General features: G+C 47.5%; 1 pseudogene across 1 annotated transcript in view; it reads right to left on the bottom strand.

Moving 5' to 3' along the window:
• Positions 1-23,835, bottom strand: part of LOC309708779 (calpain-1 catalytic subunit-like) — a 37,211-nt pseudogene extending 13,376 nt beyond the window's left edge. The window contains exons 1-9 of the transcript XR_014280882.1: positions 21,784-23,835; positions 19,574-19,688; positions 19,342-19,475; positions 14,773-14,908; positions 13,372-13,448; positions 13,214-13,299; positions 13,068-13,142; positions 12,839-12,992; positions 12,490-12,773 (exon numbers count right to left, since the gene is read on the bottom strand). The product of XR_014280882.1 is annotated as a calpain-1 catalytic subunit-like (transcript). The remainder of the gene's footprint in view (positions 1-12,489; positions 12,774-12,838; positions 12,993-13,067; positions 13,143-13,213; positions 13,300-13,371; positions 13,449-14,772; positions 14,909-19,341; positions 19,476-19,573; positions 19,689-21,783) is intronic.
• Between the last annotated feature and the right edge of the window lie 118 nt (positions 23,836-23,953).

The raw sequence follows: 23,953 nt of genomic DNA on the forward strand, positions 1-23,953 counted from the left end.
AGAATGGGGGTGAGAGAAGACTCCGAACCTCCCTCCACCCGCTCATTGTAATGTTGATGCATGTGTGTTCTAAGGTGCATTTAAAACCCAGGAGGGCATGGAGCTACCTGCCAGAGAGCAGCAGGTAAGCGCATGGTCCCTCCTGCTAGCCCTCAATGTCTACGTGTATTTAAAATTGAGAGGTGGGCAACGATGCCAGGGGTGAGGTGTACACCCTGATGGTACTTTGGACTCCGTGTATCGTGCCCACCCCCAAGATCCTATATGTATGTGTAATGAGAGTGTGAGTAATGTGAATGTCTAAGTTGTGGGATAAAATTGAGGCAGAGGCAGCCAGAAGGGGACAGAGGGGGGGGGTAGCCTCCTCTGCACCCTGGTGACATACCCCTACTCCAAGGCCCTGCATGTGTGGGTGGTTGTGGTGGAGCGGGAAGAGGGAGGCAGCTGGAGATGGGGAGGGAAGGAAGGGAGGGGCAGGTGACCCCTCCCTGGGGCCAGCTCCCCCGCTGACCCCAGTAGGCACTCCCACACTCCGCGACCCGCCAGGTTATTGACAATACCAAGCATAAAGTGGAGATGGCAAAACTGAACTAAGGACGAACTAAACTGGGAGAAACTACACAAAGGAGTGGCAAACCTGAACATGAAGGGAGAACAGCAGGGAGAGCACGCAGGGAATTTCACAGGGTATGAACACAGACGTCGCGACGAGGAACAGAGGAAAACACGCACTATAAGTACACAGAGAGACACTGGGAATCACACACAGGTGGGGGAAACAGCTGGACCTGATTAACCTGACGAGACAGGGGAACACTAACACCAGGGACCAATAGAGGGAGCACAAACCCAGAACCCAGTATCTAAAATCCCAAACACAAACCATCCCAAAAAAGCCACGAATAATCATGAAAGTAATAACAATAAAGAACACAAACACAAAGTCACTGAGTCATGGCCGCAGGACCATGACAGTAACCTTATTTTCCTTATTGGTTTGGGGGACTTTGGGGCACTGAGCACATTTAACAGCATGCTCATTGTTCCCAGGTCCACATACATCATTGCTGCTCTACATCCTGTACAACCATCAATGCATTTGCCACAGGACTTGAACTTATCACCTGATTCACCCAAAGATGTACCTCAACTTCAAAACCTCCTTGCTTTGCCTGATTACCTCACGAGTTATGAAACATTGTGCTTACTTTCAACATTCGAAAAGTCCAATTCAGTACGTAATATTACGAAGCAAAGACTCCCGTCTTATTACTGCTCTTATCTGATAATGTGCAACCTAACCTGGCCCTGAGCTCAGACACCATCTGGATTTAAATCCTCACCTGAAGATTGTTCATCTTAGTGTGTGCAGTTTGTTAGATGGATATGGTCAGGGTTTGGGTTCGATCAACAGATGTGGATATTTAATTTCTGAAACGTGTCTAAGTATATTTCTGATGACTATATTAGCATGACTGGATACAGTGTTTATCGTACCGGCTTACAGGCTTAAGAAAGGTGGCACTGTTGCTGCTTATGTTAAAGTTTGATGCCACAATGGTTCATCTGTTTGTTGTCCTTCTGCCTCTACAGGAGCGTTTCCTGTCCAGACTACAGTGAGCTTGGGTTAGCCGGTGACTCTAACTGGGATTGGCTCAAAGCTGTTTCATGATTTCAAATCTTTCTGTGATTCTATCAATCTTACCCAGCTGGTTCAAAGCCCTGAAAAGTCTACCTTGGTTATCCTGATTCTGACAAATGTTTCTCATAAATTCTCATCCTTGGGGGTCTTGTGACTTAAGTGTCCGCTGTGATGCTGCTGTTAATAGAAACACTGAGGTGCCCAAGTCCCAACAATGACTGGAGGAAAATAGGATTGATCCCTGGTGTAGGAGTAGCGTGGACAATTTTTTAGGGATGTAAATTGTGTATAAACATGCTCCATTAAAGAGATTTAGGAAAAAATGCCAGGTTCTCCCCAGAGCTGGCAGATATCATTCATGAGCGTAACCTTGGCCAAAGTTAGGAAAACAGGTTCTCCCACTGATTGGCTTCTTTCAGACAACTAAGAAACAAATGTATTTCCTCTATTAAGAAAGCTAAATCAAAAGACTATTTGTCACCACTGAGAACCTCCCTGGGAAAGTCTATGCCAGGGTGCTGGAAAGGAGAGTTCGTCCGCAAGTCAAACCTCAGATACAGAAGGAACAATGCGGTTTTCGTCCTGGTCGCGGAACACTGGACCAGCTCTTTATCCTCTCCAGGATACTTGAGGGTGCATGGGAGTTTTCCCAACCAGTCTACATGTGTTTTGTGGACTTGGAGAAGGCATTCGACCGTGTCCCTCGGGGTGTCCTGTGGGAGGTGTTGCGGGAGTATGGGGTGTCTGGCCCATTGCTACGGGCCATTCGATCCCTATACAACCGTTGCAAGAGCTTGGTCCGCATTGCCGACAATAAGTCGGACTATATATATATATATATATATATATATATATATATATATATATACACACATACATATAGTATATACACTGGGTGAATGTGCAGTAGTAGCAGCAAGCAGGTGAATTCTGTACATTAATATGAATAGACATCTGACTATTTTACAGGATAGACAATATAAACATATTTAAAATTAAAGGAATTGAAATGTACATTGTGCCTTGGTTTAGTGTCTGGAAGAGTCCTGACTCAGTCAATTATAGATGATGTGAGAGGGCGGGTGTGTGTGTTTAGGGCACGGATGGCTTGGGGATAGAAGCTCCTCTTGAGTCTCTCTGTCCTTGCCCGGAAGATGCGGAACCTTCTACCAGATTGCAGAAGTTGGAACAGTTTGTTGCCAGGATGGGACGGGTCCTTCAGTATCTGCGCTGCTCTAGTCCGGCATCTCCTGGTGTAGGTGTCCTGAAGCGGGGGGAGAGCAATCCTGCAGCAGCGTTCTGCTGTACGGATCACTCTCTGGAGAGCTTTTTGGTCCTTCACACAGCTGTTCCCAAACCACGATGTCATGTTCTGTGTGAGGATGCTCTCCACAGCGCCTGTATAGAAAATCCTGAGGATCTTTGGAGAGACCCTGAACTTCCTCAGTTGTCATAGGTGATACACGCGCTGCCTAGCCTTTTTGGTCTGGACCTGAATGTGGGCAGCCCATGTCAGGTCTGAGGAGATGTGGACACCAAGATACTTGAAGGACTGCACCCTCTCCACTGGAGCTCCATTGATGATAATGGGCTTGTAGTCTCTGTGCTGACCCCTTCTGAAGTCCACCACCAGCTCCTTGGTCTTGCTGACGTTCAGCTGGAGGTGGTTGTCCTGGCACCACGATGCCAGATTCTTCACTTCCTCCATGTAGGCCGCCTCATCGTTGTTGGAGATGGCACCCAACACCACTGTGTCGTCAGCAAACTTCACAATGGTGTTGGAGCCATGGGTGGCCACACAGTCTGAAGCGTAGAGGGAGTAGAGCAGTGGCGAGAGGACACATCCCTGAGGTGCTCCTGTGTTGATGGTGATGCTGTTGGAGAAGCACCTGCCCACCCTCACCACCTGAGTTCTGCCAGTGAGGAAGTCCAACACCCATGCACACAGACGGCTGTTAAGTCCCAGATCCCTCAGCTTTGTGAACAGTCTGCAGGGCACTATTGTGTTAAACGCTGAACTGTAATCAACAAACAGCATTCGCACATAGTTACCCTGTTTCTTGTCCACGTGGCTGAGAGTGGTGTGTAGGACGTGGGCGATGGCATCCTCTGTGGATCTGTTGGATCTGTAGGCGAACTGCAGCGGATCTGTGGTGTCTGGGATGGAGGAGGAGATGATGTTCTTCAGCAGCCTCTCAAACACCTTCATTACTACCGAGGTCAGTGCAACTGGCCGGTAATCGTTCAGGGATGAGGGTTTGCTGTTCTTGGGCACAGGGATGATGGTGGATCTTTTGAAGCATGTGGGGACCACAGACTTCGCCAGGGACTCGTTGAAGATGTAAGTGAACACACCTGCTAGCTGGTCAGCACAGCAGCGCAGCAGACGGCCGGTGATGCCATCTGGCCCCGCCGCTTTCCTTGTGTTCACTCTCCTCAGTGCCGCTCGGACGTCATGCTCCGCGATGCTGGTCACCGGTCTCTCGCTGATGACGTCACTGTCCTCGGTAGTCAGGCGGTAGTTAGCATTAGCCGCCTGGCTAACCTCGAAACGGGCGTAGAACCGATTCAGCTCGTTGGTGAATGCAGAGTCAGCGTTGATCAGCGCAGTGTCCCTGGCTTTGTAGTCCGTAATGGTGCGTAGTCCGTGCCACATACTCTGTGTGTCGCCCTGGTTCAAGTTCAAGTTCAAGGTTCAAGGTTCTTTATTTGTCACATGCATAGTTATACAAGTATAACACACAGTGAAATGTAACCTGACACGCTCCTCGACATGTGCAAAGAAATTGGGGGGGGGGGGGTGTAGAGGAAGAACATTATATATATATAGTATATACATTGGGTGAATGTGCAGTAGTAGCAGCAAGCAGGTGAATTCTGTACATTAATATGAATAGACATCTGACTATTTTACAGGATAGACAATATAAACATATTTAAAATTAAAGGAATTGAAATGTACATTGTGGAAGCGGGACTCCACACGTTCCCGGTACCGGCGTTTGGCATCTCTCACCGCGCGCCTGTAACAGTTGCTATCGTAATGCAGTGTATCACCACATGGCGGCGCCTCCTGTCTCACGACTGGTGTCACCCCCTTTTTTGTTCTTCTTCGCACTCCTCCTGTAATGGATGCTCCCGTGTGTACGCGGACTAGTGTGCTCTTCAGTAATGTGTGGTAGAGGTAGCACTTATTTTTGATATTGTAAATAAATGAGTACTTTTTGGAAAGTCAGAAGCTGTTGCTCATTCGCTATCCACCTGCACACCTCCGCGGCTGGCTTCATCTCCACCGCACGTTACAACTGGCGCCCGAACTTTTTCCCCTTGGACTTCAGACGATTTTTGCATCCCGCCGAGGATTCTTCTCTTCTAGCACGTGAACTGTCTCGGAAATCCCCCAAGTTTTGCGGACGCTCGGACGTTTTCTCCAGCCATGGCCGCAGCCTCAGCTCAGGTGGGACCCGACTAATTTCTGGATACCGCGGTGTGCCGCTGCTCTGCTTGGGAGAAAGAAAAAGAGAGAAGCTGACTCCGCGACGCGAATGGACTCCGTGGATTTGTTATTTGGACGTGCTGTTGGTTTCGTCTTCTAAGGATTAATTCTTCGCTGGAGAGCCTGGACATGAACATTTCTGCTGGCTTTCCATTCCCCTTTCCCTCTGCTGAGACTGACTGTAGCACATTCTGATCTGACTCTTTTACTACTATATCAATAACTACACTGTGCCCTGGAGCGGCTTAATTTTTTTGAAATCACAATGGCACACTGCCCAGACGACTCTGACTCAGACATGGAACTTACCTCGTTACCTATGTGCCAGATAGTTGAAAATGTGACTCCTAGCCTTAGCCAACAAGTGGTGGAGTTAAGAACTGAGGTGAATAAGCTTAGTGATTGTTTACGTGACTCACTGAACATACAGCAGAGTTTACTAAGGCAGTGGGACCAACTCACAATGGGGAACTCTCCCCCTCCTGCAGTCCCACAGTCTCCTGTTTTCCCAATGGCCACATCGACACCTCATGTTCCTGCGAGAGACAAAACTGAACCCACCAACAGTACCAATCCGTTCCTGCCCAGCAACCCATTTCAACCTACAAATCCTTTTCTCCCATCTCACTCACTTGAGCTCAGCAGCACTTCCAGAGTGATTGCGGCAGCTTTACATCACGCAAAACTGGAGCCTCCTGTGTATGCTGGGGACGGCAAAGTGCAACCTGAGGACTGGTTAAATGCAGTTGGCACATACAAAGCCTCATTGAACCTAACCGATGGGCAATTGCTAAACGAACTGCCACACTTTCTTGCAAAAGAGCCCGGGAAATGGTTCAAGGCATTGAGCTCCCACATCACATCATGGGCTCAATTCTGTCAACTGTTTAAGACAGTTTTTCTGCCCTCCGACAACCAAGAACGCATCCTGAGAGGAATTTTGGATCGTGTTCAGGCTCAGGACGAACCACTCCCAACCTTTGTTGCCCACATGTTGAGTGAGTTTGACAAACTGAAGAGTCCTCCACCTGAAAAAGACAGAATCGACCTAATTAGTAAACATGCTCTTGGAAAATACAGAGTTGCCCTGTATGGCGCTAATGTCACTTCTGTAATGGACCTGCTGCTACGTGCTCATGAGCTTCACTCAGTGCTTGGACCACAAAGACCACAGCCTGCTTTATGTAGCAAAGACAACTATAAGCCTGAACCTTACTGCTTCAAATGCTCTCAGCCAGGGTTCACCACACGCACCTGCCCAAACTGTAACACCCAACCTCATTTGCCACAACGAGCCTCGAACACCGCTAGGCATGGCCCAGTCCAGCCATTGCCGGCACCTGGCCCCTCTGACCCTGGCCATTAAAAGGTGGAATTAAGCAGCACCACATCCCAGCCACAATACAGGCAGTCGGGAAACTACAGGGGGGGGAGGACATTTCACAGAGGCCAACCTTCCCCCAGTTACTAACGGAGCCTCACACGCCCGATTCACTACAGGGTGGACACAGTCTTGGACACTTGGAAGACAATTTTTCACAAGTCCACTGGAATACCCCACTAAGAACGAAAGTGAACTTCAATGCTTCATCTGTGGATGCTACCCTCGACACGGGTGCTTCCCTCTCGGCTGTACGAACAGATCTCATTCAAGTAAATGACTCTCACCCTAGAAACACAAGTGAGTGGAATGGTCCTGCAGTTAACCTTGCCAATAATGCTCCCTGTATCCCTGACGGTGTTATTTGGCTCAATATTGGATTCATGAACAAGAACTTTTACCAGCGTTTTGCAATAATACCAGATTTGTCCTCTCCTTTCATTCTGGGAATGGATTTTATGGCAAGAGCTTCTGTTTCTATTCACATTCCCACTAGAACCGTCTACATTGAGGACATCCCCTGCCCACTCGCAGACAATGAAGAGGACCTTCAAAATGATTACTCACATTCACCTGGAACACTGATGTCTTTGGACTTGGTTCGCTCAGACTTAACAGCCAAACTGTCTGAAGCAAGTCTCTCAGAGAACAACAAGGATGCTTTACTCAATCTGCTCAGCAAGTTTAGCTCCTTGTTTGATGGTCAACTTGGTCGAACGGCTCTCACTGAGCACGCCATAGAGACTGGCAATGCAACACCTGTCAATCTCCCACCCTATCGCACATCACCTGCTAAGAAACGTGTGATTGAAGAACAAGTGCAACAAATGTTGAAGGACAACACCATTGAACCTTCCACAAGCCCTTGGGCAGCTCCTGTAGTCATTGTAAATAGAGCGGCCACGGAACCAAGGTTTTGTGTGGACTTTCGAGGGCTCAACCAAGTTACCCGAAAAGACTCTTATCCCCTGCCTCGTGTAGATGAGTCTTTGGACTTTCTGGCAAGAGGAAAGTTTGTCTCGACATTGGACTTAGCGCGAGGCTATTGGCAGGTTGCTGTAGCAGAGGACTCGAAGCCTAAAACTGCCTTCATCTCTCACTGCGGTCTCTTCCAGTTTCGGGTGCTGCCCTTTGGGCTCTGCAACGCACCTGCAACTTTTCAGAGACTCATGAACTCTGTGCTTGCTGGCCTCATTTACAAAACGTGTGCAGTCTACCTGGATGACATTGTTATCGCCTCACCTACCTTTGAACAGCACTTAGTGGATCTTGAGGAGGTGCTGGGCAGACTCCAGGCTGCTGGCTTGTCATTGAAGCTCAAAAAGTGCCAATTCTGCCTCGATGAATTCACCTTTCTCGGGTACCGCATCACATCATCAGGTGTTAAGCCCGATCCAGACAAAGTAAAGGCGGTTAAGGAGTTTGATACCCCAACCTCAGTGAAACTCGTCCGTCAGTTCCTTGGCTTGACTGGCTATTATCGACGCTTCATTCAGAATTATGCCCGCCATGCCGAACCTCTTCACGCCATCACCAGAAAGGACAATGCTTTCCACTGGGACGACAGCTGTCGAAGGGCCATGGACACTTTGAAGGATCATGTCACATCAGCCCCGATCCTGTCATTTCCAGACTTCAACCGTCCCTTTTCCATTCACGCCGATGCATGTGACATTGGTCTTGGGGCAGTGTTGATGCAAAAGGATGACAAGGGTCGTGAGTACGTTGTGGCTTTTGCTAGTCGCTCCCTTCACAAAGCTGAACTCCCCTACTGCACTTCAGAGAAGGAGTGCCTCGCTGTGATATGGGCTCTGGAACACTTCCGCCCGTATGTTGAAGGTGTTCATGTTACTATCTTCACTGACCACAACAGTCTCAGGTGGCTCATGTCTCGTCAAAACCCAACGGGCCGACTCGCCCGCTGGTCACTTCGTTTGCAGGACTTTGATTTCACAATAGTGCACAAACCTGGTGCACAGAACAAAGTTCCCGACGCACTGTCACGCAACCCTTTGCCTCTGACCTGTGACAGGCCGACTGATCTTTTACCAGATCATGCTGTTATGGGCAGCCTGGACATTCGTACTCTGCCCCCCGTCATTCTGGCTGACCGTTCACAATTGAGACAGCTGCAGTTAGACGATCACGTCACAGGTCCACTCCTCAGAGACATTGAAGCAGACTCTCTGAACAGCTCGGACAATGCCACCTTGTTACAGTATGTTGTGTATGACTCTCTTTTGTATCACAGAGAACCCAAGTCCACATGTGCTTTGCACCCTTTGAAAGAGCTGAAACTGTTTGCCCCTACTTCCTTGAGAGGCACCTTGCTGGACTATTACCATGACCACCCCACAGCAGGTCACTTGGGTGTTTCTAAGACATTGGCTAGACTGCGTTTTAGGTTTTTCTGGCCCAAAATGGCAGCTGATGTGAAACACTATGTGATTTCATTCTCAGTGTGCCAACTCACCAAGCCAAGTCAAAAAAAAGCAGCCGGTCTTATGGTTCCCATTGTCCCCCAGAAACCCTGGGAGTATGTGGGTGTGGATTTTGTTGGGCCACTTCCCCGCACCCCCACTGGTAATGCTTATTTGATCGTGTTTGTTGACTATTTGACTAAATGGGTTGAAGCCAGTGCTGTCAAAGAAGCTACATCTCAGGTAGCAGCTGGTAAATTCGTCACTGACATTTTTGCTAGACATGGTACACCCACTTACCTGATTTCTGACAGAGGGTCTCCTTTTGTGAGTGAGCTTTTTGAACATGTTGTTTCTGCATTAGGCTCGGTGCACAGACTCACTACGGCATATCACCCTCAGACAAATGCTACTGAACGCGTCAACCGGACTCTGAAAACTGCAATCCGCGCTTATGTAGGTGATAAGCACACATCATGGGACAAGTTTCTCCCTCAGATTTGCTTTGCTCTGCGCACCGCCCCTCATGACAGTACAGGTTTGACTCCTGCCATGATGCTTTATGGTCGTGAGTTAGACACCCCGCTTGACCTTATCACTCAGCCTTCTACAGCAGGTGTTGATGAACCGGGTGTGCCTTACCCTGAGACTCTGAGAGCCTCCCTGCAGGAAGCTCACGACCACGCCAAAGCAGCTTTGGACTATAGCCATGACAGACAAAAACATTACTATGACTTGAGACATCGACATGCCTCGTTTCGTGTTGGTGACCTTGTGAGAGTTAAGACGCACCCCAGGTCAGATGCTCAGTCTAACTTTACTGCTAAACTTGCACCACTGTTTCAGGGACCATTGTGTGTATCTCAGAGACTCAGTGATGTTAATTACAGGCTCACTTGGGTGGACTCCGGTGTGGATGCAGGTGTTTATCATGTTGTGAACATGCAACCGTTCCATACCTGGGACTCTCTCACTTCCAAAGAACATTCTGTTTCATCGCCTGCCGAGAGAGAGACCGCAGAGGGTCTGAACTCTGACTCTCAGGCCCACCCTGGCCCCCCTGCAGACACTGACATTGGCTCTGAGCCATTCCCCTTTGATTTACCGGACATTGACTCTTCTTCTGGTGTGGGCGCTGTTCCAGAGAGTGTTTCACCCAGATCTGTCCAGCACCCAGCTGCTGGTGGACATTACAATCTCAGGCTCAGACGTTGCCCCAGAGTTACGTCTGGCTGGAGCAACAAAAGATGGACTAATGATTTTCACACAACCAGGCTTGATCTGAAGTGAAATGTTCTGGTTAAACCTGTTTGATGCTGTCTTGTTGCATTGCTACTTTGAGTCATGATATGTAGATGTTTCTGTTTGCTCTACTTAATCCAGTTTTATGGCTCTTTAGTGCGTTAAGGTTCATTCTTGGCATTTACTTTAAAAACAAAAAAAAGGAAAAAGTGAAAAAACTAAGAAGACTGATTTTCCACTGTACATGTTCGTCTTATTTTCACCAATTTCATTTTTAAATGGTCTTTTGCCCTGTGTGTGTGCACTAATCTTAGCTGTAACCTCTATGTATAGGGTACTGTTAGGTGTGGTGTGTGCTTTTCCAGCTGTGTATGGCTGAGGACAGCCTTTTTCTCACCAGGGGGGGACTATGTAACAGTTGCTATCGTAATGCAGTGTATCACCACATGGCGGCGCCTCCTGTCTCACGACTGGTGTCACCCCCTTTTTTGTTCTTCTTCGCACTCCTCCTGTAATGGATGCTCCCGTGTGTACGCGGACTAGTGTGCTCTTCAGTAATGTGTGGTAGAGGTAGCACTTATTTTTGATATTGTAAATAAATGAGTACTTTTTGGAAAGTCAGAAGCTGTTGCTCATTCGCTATCCACCTGCACACCTCCGCGGCTGGCTTCATCTCCACCGCACGTTACACGCCGCACGCCATATGAGGACGCTTTGTAGGCGCTCATATCGCCAGTGGCGAGACCCGCGTTGTAGGAGGCGGTCCTGGCGTTTACTGCAGTGCGGATCGATCTGTCCATCCACGGTTTCTGGTTTGGGAATGTGGTGACTCTCGCAGTGGGGATAATCTCCTCCGCTAGCATATTGACGAAGCATACTGCTACTTCCGTAAACTCGTTGATGTCGACTGCGCATGCTCTGAACATGTCCCAGTCTACGTCGTTGAGTGCGTCCTGTAGCGTAGCTTCTGATTGGGCAGTCCACCGTTTTACCTCCCTCGTGGTCACGTCTTCCCTCCGTATGCTTTGTTTATACTGGGGGATGAGGAAGATGGCGTTGTGGTCAGACTTCCCAAAAGCCGGGTGTGAGACAGCTTTGTAGCCCTGCTTGTATGGCGTGTAGCAGTGATCCAAAATCCGATCCCCTCTCGTTGGACACGAGACATGCTGGTAAAAGTTTGGCATGACTTGTCTGAGGTTCGCTTTGTTAAAGTCTCCTGCTACAATGAGGGCTGCGCCCGGGTCCTTGTTTTGAAGCGAGCTCAGCACATCATGTAATTCGGACAAAGCCATACCTGTGTCCGCTTGGGGTGGGATGTAGACCGCCGTGGCGATGACCGAGGTGAACTCACGGGGCAGATAGAAAGGGCGGCACTTAATGCTCAGGAACTCCAGATGTGGCGAGCAGCCGCTGGAGAGAGCAGAAATGCTCCTGGCATCACACCACTTTCTGTTTACCATGAAACACACTCCTCCACCTTTGGTTTTGTTCGACTCTACCGTTCTGTCCGCGCGGAGCACAAAGAATGAATCCGATGGAGTTACGGCCTGGTCCGGCACGGTGGGGGTCAGCCATGTCTCCGTGAAGCACAGAATGTTGCAGTCCCTCATGTCACGTTGGAAGGTGACCCTTGCTCTTAGGTCATCGAGCTTGTTCTCCATGGATTGTACATTGGCCAGTAGGATACTGGGCAGTGGTGCGCGATGCGCCTGCTGTCTCAGTCTGTTCCTAATACCAGCGCGTTTCCCCCGGCGCTTCTTTGTTCTGCGCCTCGGATGAGCAGCCCGTCCTTTGTTGTTCTCCGCGCCGTGTAGAATCTCTGAGGGCCAGGAAGGGTCAGGTTTAAAGTGTCCAAGATTAGATGTGCAACCTTGGCACCGATGTTTACAAGTGATCCGCTGTCGTAAACTATAAGACTAGAGGATTTTGGGATGTAAACCAGAGCAAAAAATAGGTAAAAAACAAGAAAAGTAGATAGTCGGAGCGGAGCGGTCAGGAAGGCGTCTGGACGTGGCCGCGCCATCTTGTATTTTTTTGTTTCTATGGCGATGCTCGGCGTCTCTCTGCACCTCCACCTGTTTCTTTATATGCGCAGGTGTGGGTGTTGGCAGAATGTGTCAAAAAGCCTGATTCTGATTGGCTAACAGAGGTTTGAGTGTGACTGTGATTTTTGGGCTAGTTTTTTATGCTCATTAGGGCGTTTCCATGGAGATATTAACGAATGAGGTCCACCTTAGGCATCGACCTTCTAACCTGCTGAGGTCATCGCAGGAGCCGTGTACTCGGTGAACTTCTGCTGTGTTCTCACCTGATCGGGCACCTGGAAGCACACCGACAGAGAGCATGAGACTCGCCAAACCTTTGTTGATGCACAGCAAAGCTAAACAGGAAGTGATCAGCTCAGCGCCGGGTGCGTTTGAACCTCGTAGATGGCGAAGCCGATGGTGTTGAGGTCACGTCCGAAGCGCCTCTCCCTTCGAGCATCTTTCTGCATCAGACCAATGAGGATGGTGCAGCCTTCCTCGCCATCGTGAGGATCATCGTCCAGCTGGATGAAGAAGGTGGCTGCGGAGACACAGGAGCACATGTTAGCTGAGCGCTCTGCATCATGAACATCAAACATCATCACCCAGAGTGCTTCACTTCCTGTGGGCTACCGGGGTAGTTCCTGCAGCCGCCGGCGATGGATCCCACCCACCACGTGCCCTCAAACTCAGCAAAGTTCCAGCGGCCGACCTCGTTGCTTGTCAGTGTGTCAGGTTACAGATGTCGAGGCGGGAGAAGTGACTCAGGAAGTCGTGGTAGAATATCCTGCAGGCGGCAGAGACGGGCTGAGTTTGCAGCAGCTGCAGACATTTTAACCCGCTACTGTCAGGCTCCACCTACCAGAACTCGCCGTCCTCGGCGCAGCAATCCAGCCGCCTCTTCTCCGCTGCCCGAACGCCGTCCCACTCCTTCGAGCTGACCACAGGAAGTTCAGTGAAACCACAGCTAAGGATGATGCTCCAGAACCTCAGAGCACCATGACTCACCTGTCGCTCCAGGCGCCCGTCCACTCCACCTGACCCCAGGGGTTCCTGATCTGGATCAGCTCCACCAGAGAACCACAGTGATGCACCTGCAGAACGTTACACCTGTGAGCATCTGTCCAGCTGTCGATCTGATCACATGATCACAGATTCTCCCTCACCTGCTCGGCCGCCGCGATGGAGTAGGTGTGGCCTTTGGCCAGCTTCTGATGAGCTCCGTCTCATACGAGCTGGAAATCTGAAACGTGGAAAGCACGTCCATGCTCACAGGTGTACACACGGGTGATCACACCCACAAACTACACCCTTTTTGGCTCCTACCGCAAAGCACACTGTGTTCTGTTGATCTTATGTGCTGCACAATAATGTTTAATATTTAGTATTTACTGTCATATTCCCATATATCATTGTGATGTTGTTTATTCTATTACTCTTGTTCTCTTCTGCTTGTTTTCTTTTTTCTTTCTCAGCAGGTGATCCAGGTGATTGATATATGCATTTTTTTTCTCTGCCCGTTCTGTTGGTTTTTGTTTTTTGCCCTTCTCCCCCGTCCCTCTTCTCAGCTGTTTCTCTTTCCCTCTTTCTTTCTCCCCTTCTTTCCCCCAGTCAAGTCTGTCCCGTATTCAGTAAGTGAAAATAAAATAAACAATAAAAGGTGAATCAAATGGACCATTACGGCAAGGCTGGGATGGTCAATTTGGTAAAGTAAATCCGTTGGGCATCTTTCTTTGCCTTTAGACAACAATTCTGATGCAAAAGAGCCAAACGGGACAGGCCAAAAAAAAAAAAAAAAAAAGGATATTTTTAGGGTTGGGGCCAAGTGCTAACAGTGCAGTGAGGAGGAAGAGGAGGGTTGGTGTCTCCGTGAAGTCATATCTACAGGGACACCTGTGAGGACCATGCCGGTGGCTCAGAGCTGCTCTGACACATGGCTCAGTGTCAGAGGACACTAGACTGAACATGTGGGCCCCTGGTGAGTAAAGAACTGACTGCATGTTTCAATAATTAAAGTGACAGAAAAAAAAGTGAAATATTTGAATCCAACATATGAAAGTAGAATAAAACAGAAGAACTTCACTACAAGTACATTAGTAATACAGTAAATGTACTCATTTACTCTCTGACTGGTCCTCTCCATGATGTCATTGGTGCTTAATGACATCGGGCACTGTAACATTAACAGGAAGCCAGTGACATCATGATTTATATATTGATTTCAGTGCCTCAGCATCTTCATCTTATCTTAATGACCTTGTAGTACCATATCACCCTATTAGAGCACTTCACTCTCTCTCTGCAGGCCTACTTGTTGTTCCTAGAGTATTTAAAAGTAGAATGGGAGGCAGAGCCTTCAGTTTTCAGGCCCCTCTTCTGTGGAACCAGCTTCCAGTTTGGATTCAGGAGACAGACACTATCTCTACTTTCAAGATTAGGCTTATTTCAATTCGATCTATTTGTCACAAAACAGACAGCAGACACTTGAAGGTGCCTATATTGTAAAGTCTGCGTGGTGTGGTGGTTTCTGTTTGCAGGGGTCCCAGAAAGATGAAGATGAGTTTCACCTTCCAGCACAACGACAACAGAAGGTGGTGCACGTCTGGCACTCGAGCCTGAGTCCAGCTGAGACGCTGCGAGGAACCAGCAGAGGGCGCCGTCACACTGTGACTGAGTGCTGCTGAGGGAGAGGTCTGACAGGCTCTGACACAAAAACGCTCAAAGCTTTACTTTGAGGGGCATTCAGAGTTTCTGTTTCACTTCTCATCTATTTGTCTATTTATCGAATCTATGTGCGCTGCAGACCTTTTACAGTCTAAAGTGTGGACACAGCCTCTCATTTAATGGTTTTTTTCTTTATTTTCATGATTCTCACTGAAGGCATCAGAACTATGAATGAACACGTGGGAAACAAAAAGTGTGAAATAACTTTGATTCTGTAGAGTCACCACCCTTTGCTTGGTTGTTGATGCGCGGTTATCCAGGTGCAGAAATCCCAAAAGGTTGATTCTGTTCATCTGGATGTTTCAGCATCGTCAGGTGACTCCTTCAGTCTCAGCTGACTGCAGGTTTACAACCTTATAAACAGGAAATAAAGACTGAAACCAGCCCACTGTGTGAACAATGGGCTGTGAGGTCAGTTTCTTGATCATTAAAATTGCAGATTGTCGTTGATCAACAGTCACTGATGGTCAAGACATTTGTCAAAGCTGGGAAAGCTCCAGCCGATCCAGGAGAGAAGGACAACCGCTGCCTAAGAGAAACCTGCAGTGATCCCGTACGTGTCAGGAGTATCGGAGCAGCAGAGATGTATTTTTTCTAAATACCGGGTCTCTGTGGCTTTTAAACCCCAAAACACGCTGCGCCAAAAACTGGTCCACCCAAAGGATCGGGTCCCCGACACCAACAGAGTAACATAGTGTTAAGTGCAGGATTTATACACACAGTAATGATGGACTCTTGTTTCTCTTTAATTAGCTGATTGGTTCCTCCCATAAGATGAATTCTAACAGTTGTCAAACAGGCTGTCAGCTGTACCAACTCCACCAATGAACCCTGACGGGCACACCTGTGAGGTGAAGCCATGTCAGGTGACGACATCATGAAGCTCACTGGGAGAAGGCCGAGGGTTTGCAGCGCTGTCGACAAATCAAAGGGTGGAATCTAAAATATGAACACATTTATCTGTTTTTTCTTTGCTACATGATTGCATACATGTTGCTTCATATATTTGATGTCTTCAGTATCAACGCTGTCGAATGTCGTAAAAATAAGTGAGGTGTGTCCAGACCTTTGACAGGTAGTGTATATCCACCGTCTCTCTGAATATTAGAACTTATGAGTTTAGAGCTGAGAGCTTCTGTTCTCCACAGAGGAGGACGAGGAGCTGAGAGCAGGATGAAGGAGCAGAGAAGCTCAGGACCAAATATCATTTATAAAAAATGACCAGAGAAACTACAGCAGAGCCCTCTAAAATAAAAGCCCAGTTATGAAGCGCTTCGAGTGTGTTGGAGGTCGGTGAGCTTTGGAAATCACTTTGACCTGAAACGCTGATTGTGCAGCTCTGTTTGCTTTCCGGGCCGGGCGGCGCTCCATGTTTACTGAGTAAATGCCTCCACCCACCACCACCTCCTGCTGTCAGAGAGATGCAGTCACAATAAACAGCTGCTTAAATACGGCATTAATCACATATGGAGGTCTGGACAGCTGATGAAGAGTTGATGATGTGACAAGTACCCGAGGGCCTGACCTCACTTCCTGTCATATTCAGACACTGGTATTAAACACATAAGTAAACCTCACAGCTACAGGTTCCTTATTGCTGTTTTTATATACAGGGAGTGCAGAATTATTAGGCAAGTTGTATTTTTGAGGAATAATGTTATTATTGAACAACAACCATGTTCTCAATGAACCCAAAAAACTCATTAATATCAAAGCTGAATGTTTTTGGAAGTAGTTTTTAGTTTGTTTTTAGTTTTAGCTATTTTAGGGGGATATCTGTGTGTGCAGGTGACTATTACTGTGCATAATTATTAGGCAACTTAACAAAAAACAAATATATACCCATTTCAATTATTTATTTTTACCAGTGACACCAATATAACATCTCCACATTCACAAATATACATTTCTGACATTCAAAAACAAAACAAAAACAAATCAGCGACCAATATAGCCACCTTTCTTTGCAAGGACACTCAAAAGCCTGCCATCCATGGATTCTGTCAGTGTTTTGATCTGTTCACCATCAACATTGCGTGCAGCAGCAACCACAGCCTCCCAGACACTGTTCAGAGAGGTGTACTGTTTTCCCTCCTTGTAAATCTCACATTTGATGATGGACCACAGGTTCTCAATGGGGTTCAGATCAGGTGAACAAGGAGGCCATGTCATTAGTTTTTCTTCTTTTATACCCTTTCTTGCAGCCACGCTGTGGAGTACTTGGACGCGTGTGATGGAGCATTGTCCTGCATGAAAATCATGTTTTTCTTGAAGGATGCAGACTTCTTCCTGTACCACTGCTTGAAGGTGTCTTCCAGAAACTGGCAGTAGGACTGGGAGTTGAGCTTGACTCCATCCTCAACCCGAAAAGGCCCCACAAGCTCATCTTTGATGATACCAGCCCAAACCAGTACTCCACCTCCACCTTGCTGGCGTCTGAGTCGGACTGGAGCTCTCTGCCCTTTACCAATCCAGCCACGGGCCCATCCATCTGGCCCATCAAGACTCACTCTCATTTCATCAGTCCATAAAACCTTAGAAAAACCAGTCTTGAGATATTTCTTGGCCCAGTCTTGACGTTTCAGCTTGTGTGTCTTGTTCAGTGGTGGTCGTCTTTCAGCCTTTCTTACCTTGGCCATGTCTCTGAGTATTGCACACCTTGTGCTTTTGGGCACTCCAGTGATGTTGCAGCTCTGAAATATGGCCAAACTGGTGGCAAGTGGCATCTTGGCAGCTGCACGCTTGACTTTTCTCAGTTCATGGGCAGTTATTTTGCGCCTTGGTTTTTCCACACGCTTCTTGCGACCCTGTTGACTATTTTGAATGAAACGCTTGATTGTTCGATGATCACGCTTCAGAAGCTTTGCAATTTTGAGACTGCTGCATCCCTCTGCAAGATATCTCACTATTTTTGACTTTTCTGAGCCTGTCAAGTCCTTCTTTTGACCCATTTTGCCAAAGGAAAGGACGTTGCCTAATAATTATGCACACCTGATATAGGGTGTTGATGTCATTAGACCACACCCCTTCTCATTACAGAGATGCACATTACCTAATATGCTTAATTGGTAGTAGGCTTTCGAGCCTATACAGCTTGGAGTAAGACAACATGCATGAAGAGGATGACAAAATACTCATTTGCCTAATAATTCTGCACTCCCTGTATGATACACAGCTCTCACAACAAGTACAGAGAGTGCTGCCCCTCAGCAGCCTTCCAGAAGCTGACCAGTCAGAATCAGAATCAGAAAGGGGTTTATTGCCAAATGTTGAGCAGGTTTACAACATTAGGAAATTGCTGCGGTGCTTCAGTGCAAACATGCTGTCATAAATAGCACTTAAATAGACATGAAAAAATAAAAGTAGGAATAAGAATTAAGAGTGCTACGTTGAAAGATATATACATGAGTGCAGGTGGTGATCAGTGCCAAACATGGAATGATGCAGTGACACAGCGTAGGGTCATGTGTTAGTGGCGGGGACAGTCATATGGTTATTGTTCATGTGTCCAACAGCAGAGGGGAAGAAACTGTTCTTATGGCGAGAGGTTCTGGTGCGAATGGACCGGAGCCTCCTGCCTGAGGGGAGCAGGTCAAACAGACTGTGTCCAGGGTGAGAAGGGTCAGCTGAGGGTCAGAAGAAAGGGTGGCCTCAAAATAGGAGGAGCTAAAACAGCTTCTTTCAGACTAATGCTTCAATCTTAAATATGATCAACTATCTCTAATGATCGGCTATGTACCACAGGCCTTCAAGCTGGCTGTAGTTAAACCTTTACTCAAAAAGTATCTCTAGACCCAGCAGTCTTAGCTAATTATAGGCCAATCTCCAACCTTCCTTTATATCAAACATCCTTGAAAGAGTAGTTGTCAAACAGCTAACAGATCATCTGCAGAGGTTTATTTGAAGAGTTTCAGTCAGGTTTCAGAGCTCATCACAGCACAGAAACAGCTTTAGTGAAGGTTACAAATGATCTTCTTATGGCCTCTGACAGTGGACTCATCTCTGTGCTTGTCCTGCTAGACCTCAGTGCAGCATTCGATACTGTCGACCATAATATCCTATTAGAGCGATTAGAACATGCTGTAGGTATTACAGGTACTGCACTGCAGTGGTTTGTATCATATCTATCTAATAGACTCCAGTTTGTGCATGTAAATGGAGAGTCCTCTTCACACACTGAGGTTAATTATGGAGTTGCACAGGGTTCAGTGCTAGGACCAATTCTGTTTACATTATACATGCTTCCCTTAGGCAATATCATTAGAAGACATAGCATACATTTACACTGCTATGCAGATGACACCCAGCTCTATCTGTCCATGAAGCCACTTGTTGTTGTGATTCGGTGCCACATAAATAAAAGTGAGTTTAATTACAGGTCAGCTTTGTTAGACCTCACAGGTTGCTCTTACTTAGCGTAGGCTTTCTCCAGCACAGCACTCCAGAACTCCACTCCCTCCGCTGAGTGGACGAACAGCAGTTTCCCATCTCTGATGGGCAGCCGGTCGTCCACGACTACGTCCGCCCACTCCCCGTACTGCCATAACTACAGAGGACAGATGTGAACAAGATGTCACTTCCTCTGTAATTACACCCCCACCCTGTACTGTGTGTTATTTCTGTTTCTTTAGAAAGGTGAGCGACCTGGAAGTGGAAGATGCCGGCATACTGTGAGGTGAAGCTCTGCCCAGGAGGGACCACTCTGTTCAGGATCTGAGGGTCCAGAGTCAGGCAATGGCCGCCAGGAGCCAGCAGTCACCTGACAGACACAGGTCACATGATCACTCTCTGAGCCTCTGAGAGGTCATTTCTGTGGATAAAGGAGCTGAAAGTTTTTGTCCTTTACTCGTCAAACCACTTCAGAAAATTTATTCTCTGGGGTGATTTTCTCTGTCGCATTTTATTTTACAAACTTCTTAAAGCAGAGTTTAAGTGTTGTGTGATGTTTCCTTTTCCTGTCAGCGACGAGCACGCCCGCTGTCATCAAACTCACCCAGCTCTCAAGGTTCAAGGTTCAAGGTTCTTTATTATTTGTCACATGCATAGTTATACAAGTATAACACACAGTGAAATGTAGCCTGACACGCTCCTCGACATGTGCAAAAATTGGGGGGGGGGGGGGTGTAGAGGAAGAACATTTTATATATATATATATATATATATATATATATATATATATATATATAGAGATAGATAGATATATAGATAGATAGAGATATAGATAGATAGATATATAGATAGATAGAGATATAGATAGATATATATAGATATATAGATATATATATATATATCTATATATATATATAGATATATATATATAGATATATATATCCAATGTCGTTCCAATGTCGTTCGGACTGGAGAAGTGTAGTCGGATGGTAACAAAGAGAGGGAAGGTAGTCAGAACTGAGGGGATTGAACTACCAGAAGGCAACATTGCAGACATAGAGGACAGTTACAAGTACTTGGGGATCCCGCAGGCGAATGGGAACCATGAAGAGGCCGCTAGAAAAGCTGCAACCACCAAGTACCTGCAGAGGGTCAGGCAAGTCCTGAGGAGTCAGCTGAATGGTAAGAACAAGATCCGGGCCATCAACACGTACGCCCTGCCCGTGATCAGGTACCCTGCTGGGGTAATAGGCTGGCCAAAGGAGGAGATAGAAGCCACTGACATAAAGACAAGAAAGCTCCTTACCATGCATGGAGGGTTTCACCCCAAGTCCAGCACCCTGAGGCTGTACGCTAAGCGGAAGGAAGGGGGCCGGGGACTGGTGAGTGTCAGCACCACAGTCCAGGATGAGACAACGAACATCCAAGAATACATTGGGAAGATGGCCCCAACTGACCGAGTGCTCAGTGAATACCTCAGGCAGCAGAAACCCAAGAAAGAGGAGGGAGACGAGGAACCATCATGGAAGGACAGGCCCCTGCACGGTATGTACCACCGGCAGATAGAGGAGGTGGCTGATATCCAGAAATCCTACCAGTGGCTGGACAAAGCTGGACTGAAAGACAGCACAGAGGCACTAATCATGGCAGCACAAGAACAAGCTCTGAGCACAAGATCCATAGAGGCTGGGGTCTATCACACCAGGCAAGACCCCAGGTGCAGGCTGTGTAAAGATGCCCCAGAGACAATCCAGCACATAACAGCAGGGTGCAAGATGCTAGCAGGCAAGGCATACATGGAACGCCATAACCAAGTGGCCGGCATAGTGTACAGGAACATCTGTGCCGAGTATAACCTGGAAGTCCCGAGGTCAAAATGGGAGATGCCCCCAAGGGTGGTGGAGAATGACCGAGCTAAGATCCTGTGGGACTTCCAGATACAGACGGACAAAATGGTGGTGGCTAACCAACCGGACATAGTGGTGGTAGACAAACAGAAGAAGACGGCCGTAGTGATCGATGTAGCGGTTCCCAATGACAGCAATATCAGGAAGAAGGAACACGAGAAGCTGGAGAAATACCAAGGGCTCAGAGAAGAGCTCGAGAGGATGTGGAGGGTGAAGGTAACGGTGGTCCCCGTGGTAATCGGAGCACTAGGTGCGGTGACTCCCAAGCTAGGCGAGTGGCTCCAGCAGATCCCGGGAACAACATCGGAGATCTCTGTCCAGAAGAGCGCAGTCCTGGGAACAGCTAAGATACTGCGCAGGACCCTCAAGCTCCCAGGCCTCTGGTAGAGGACCCGAGCTTGAAGGATAAACCGCCCGCAGGGGCGTGCTGGGTGTTTTTTTATATATATATATATATATATATATATATATATATATATATATATATATACACACACATATAGTATATACACTGGGTGAATGTGCAGTAGTAGCAGCAAGCAGGTGAATTCTGTACATTAATATCTCCCTGACAGACGTCTGTTCTTCAGGCTCCGTCAGCGATGAAGCGAGGATCAGAACACAGCTCCTGATTGGACGAGACATGATTAGCGATGATAACAATCATTACGAACCGCAGCAGTGTTTCTATCGATCAGCTAAGAGGTGACGATGACGTTCAGTCTGCTGTGACGAAGCCCGGTTCTGATGGAGGGAAGCATGGAGCTGATGACGAGGGTCATCAAACATCGACTGATGTGAAATTTTTCTCGTGCAGAAGCCCGAGGAGTGACTCAGACCGAGCAGAAACGGCTCCTGTCACCTGTTTTTATTTTACGCGTTATTTTAAATTCCTGCTCAGAACTGATGTCACTGAGAAGCGTCAGCTCACATCGTCACGCGATCCTTACTCTGCACGCTGTTGAAAGACAGCAGCTGAACTGAAGCCCTGTTCTCACCTGTGCAGCAGATGGAGCAGCTCGGCTGCTTGTTATCTCATTAATGTTTAACGGCTGGAGCCTCTTTCTTCAAACAGCAGCTCGTTTGTTTTCTCTCTGATGTCTGAGCCGCTCAGTCTAAACGGCTCTTTGATAAGACGCCCAAAAAACAGCAAACGCTTGGCACGCAACAGAGAGAGGCGGGCCGCTGCGCAAGCCTGCTCACGCTCTTCATGCTGATCCTGGATCTGTTAGAGGGCTCTTCCTGTTAAAAGGTCGTTCTTCCTTTCCACTGTTGCCAAATTGCTCCAGCGTGAAGCAGTGAGAGCTGTGTAAATGAAAGCGGCCTGAATCTGGATGAAGTGTGTTTACTGGTGGTGGGTTTATTATTGTTATTAATAACAGGGTTAGTATCTTAGCACTGCTTAAACAAACACATGAGCTCAGCTTCAGAGGCTCGGGAACATAAAAACCTTCTACGTATTAAAGCTTTTCTCAAATATAAAACAGGAAAGAGACCTGACGCCATGACAACGCAGTAACACACAGACGCGCTTCCTGTTTCCTCCACATGAATTCGCACAGATGTGACCGACAGGGCTCTCTTCTCGTTCTCTCTTTGCTTTTCTTCTCCTGTCGTTTCTTCTTCTCTTTGAAATTCGGACACGTTTTTGTAGTTTTGCCTGACGCCATCTCCATGGCGACACCCTCAAGCCATCAACCTGCTGAACTGCTAAGACATCAGACAGTATGTTGCACAATCACTGGGCACGCTGTACATGTTTATTGATATACGTCTTGTCTCAAAGTGTTACTTCATGTGCAATGCTGAGGCGCTCTGAGCTGAAGAATTTCATTGTGTCGTTTGATGATACAGGTATGGCGATCTCACAGTGTATGCTGATTTGACAGATGTATCTATGTTACTTGGACACAGCAAATAAAACTTGAACTTGAAAGCACAGGTGGCTATCGTCGCATGATGATAATGCATTCAATCACATTATTACACCAGAGCATCAAAACGTTTGACGAACAGCTGATTGGGAGAAATTGCCATAGAAACAGGAGACCAACAGCACCTGTGACAGGGGTTTGTGTTTTATGAATGTATCTCGGGCTGATTCTGACCAATCACGGCACTTCCACTCTGATCAACACCTGTATAACCTGAGCGGCTGGATCAGCGGAGGATGGAGATGCTTTGCTGAACATGATTTGCATCATATTTGCTGTGGATGGTGCAGAAATCAATAACAATAATCAAATAACATGATATTTACTGATTATTAGGATCAATTAAAATGAGTTGTTTGCCTGCAGGGGGCGCTCTTCATGTTTCTTTGAAAGACAGGTGAGAGGAAGTCGCACTGTTCCAGGGCTGCTCCCGGTCATGCCCTCCCTGAGCCTGGTTCTGCTGGAGGTTTCTTCCTGTTCAAAGGGAGTTTTTCCTTCCCACTGTCCAAAGTGCTCATAGGGGCTCATATGATTGTTGGGTTTTCTCTGTATCTATTATTGTGGGCTCTACTGTACAATATAAAGCGCCTTGAGGCGACTGTTGTTGTGATTGGGTGCTCTGTAAAACTGAAGGTGATCAGAATGGGCGGGGCAGCAGAGCACTGATAATGATGGTGGTAAGTGTGCGTGGGTCTGTGTGTGTGCGTGATATGATGTCTTAAATACAGTAAACACGTCGCGTGCTGTGTTTCCCTGCTCAGAGGGAGGTGTACGTCTGAGCGGTTGGAGGTGGG

This window comes from Aulonocara stuartgranti, assembly GCF_965226115.1.
Source record: "Aulonocara stuartgranti genome assembly, chromosome: 6".
Classification (NCBI taxonomy): domain Eukaryota; kingdom Metazoa; phylum Chordata; class Actinopteri; order Cichliformes; family Cichlidae; genus Aulonocara; species Aulonocara stuartgranti.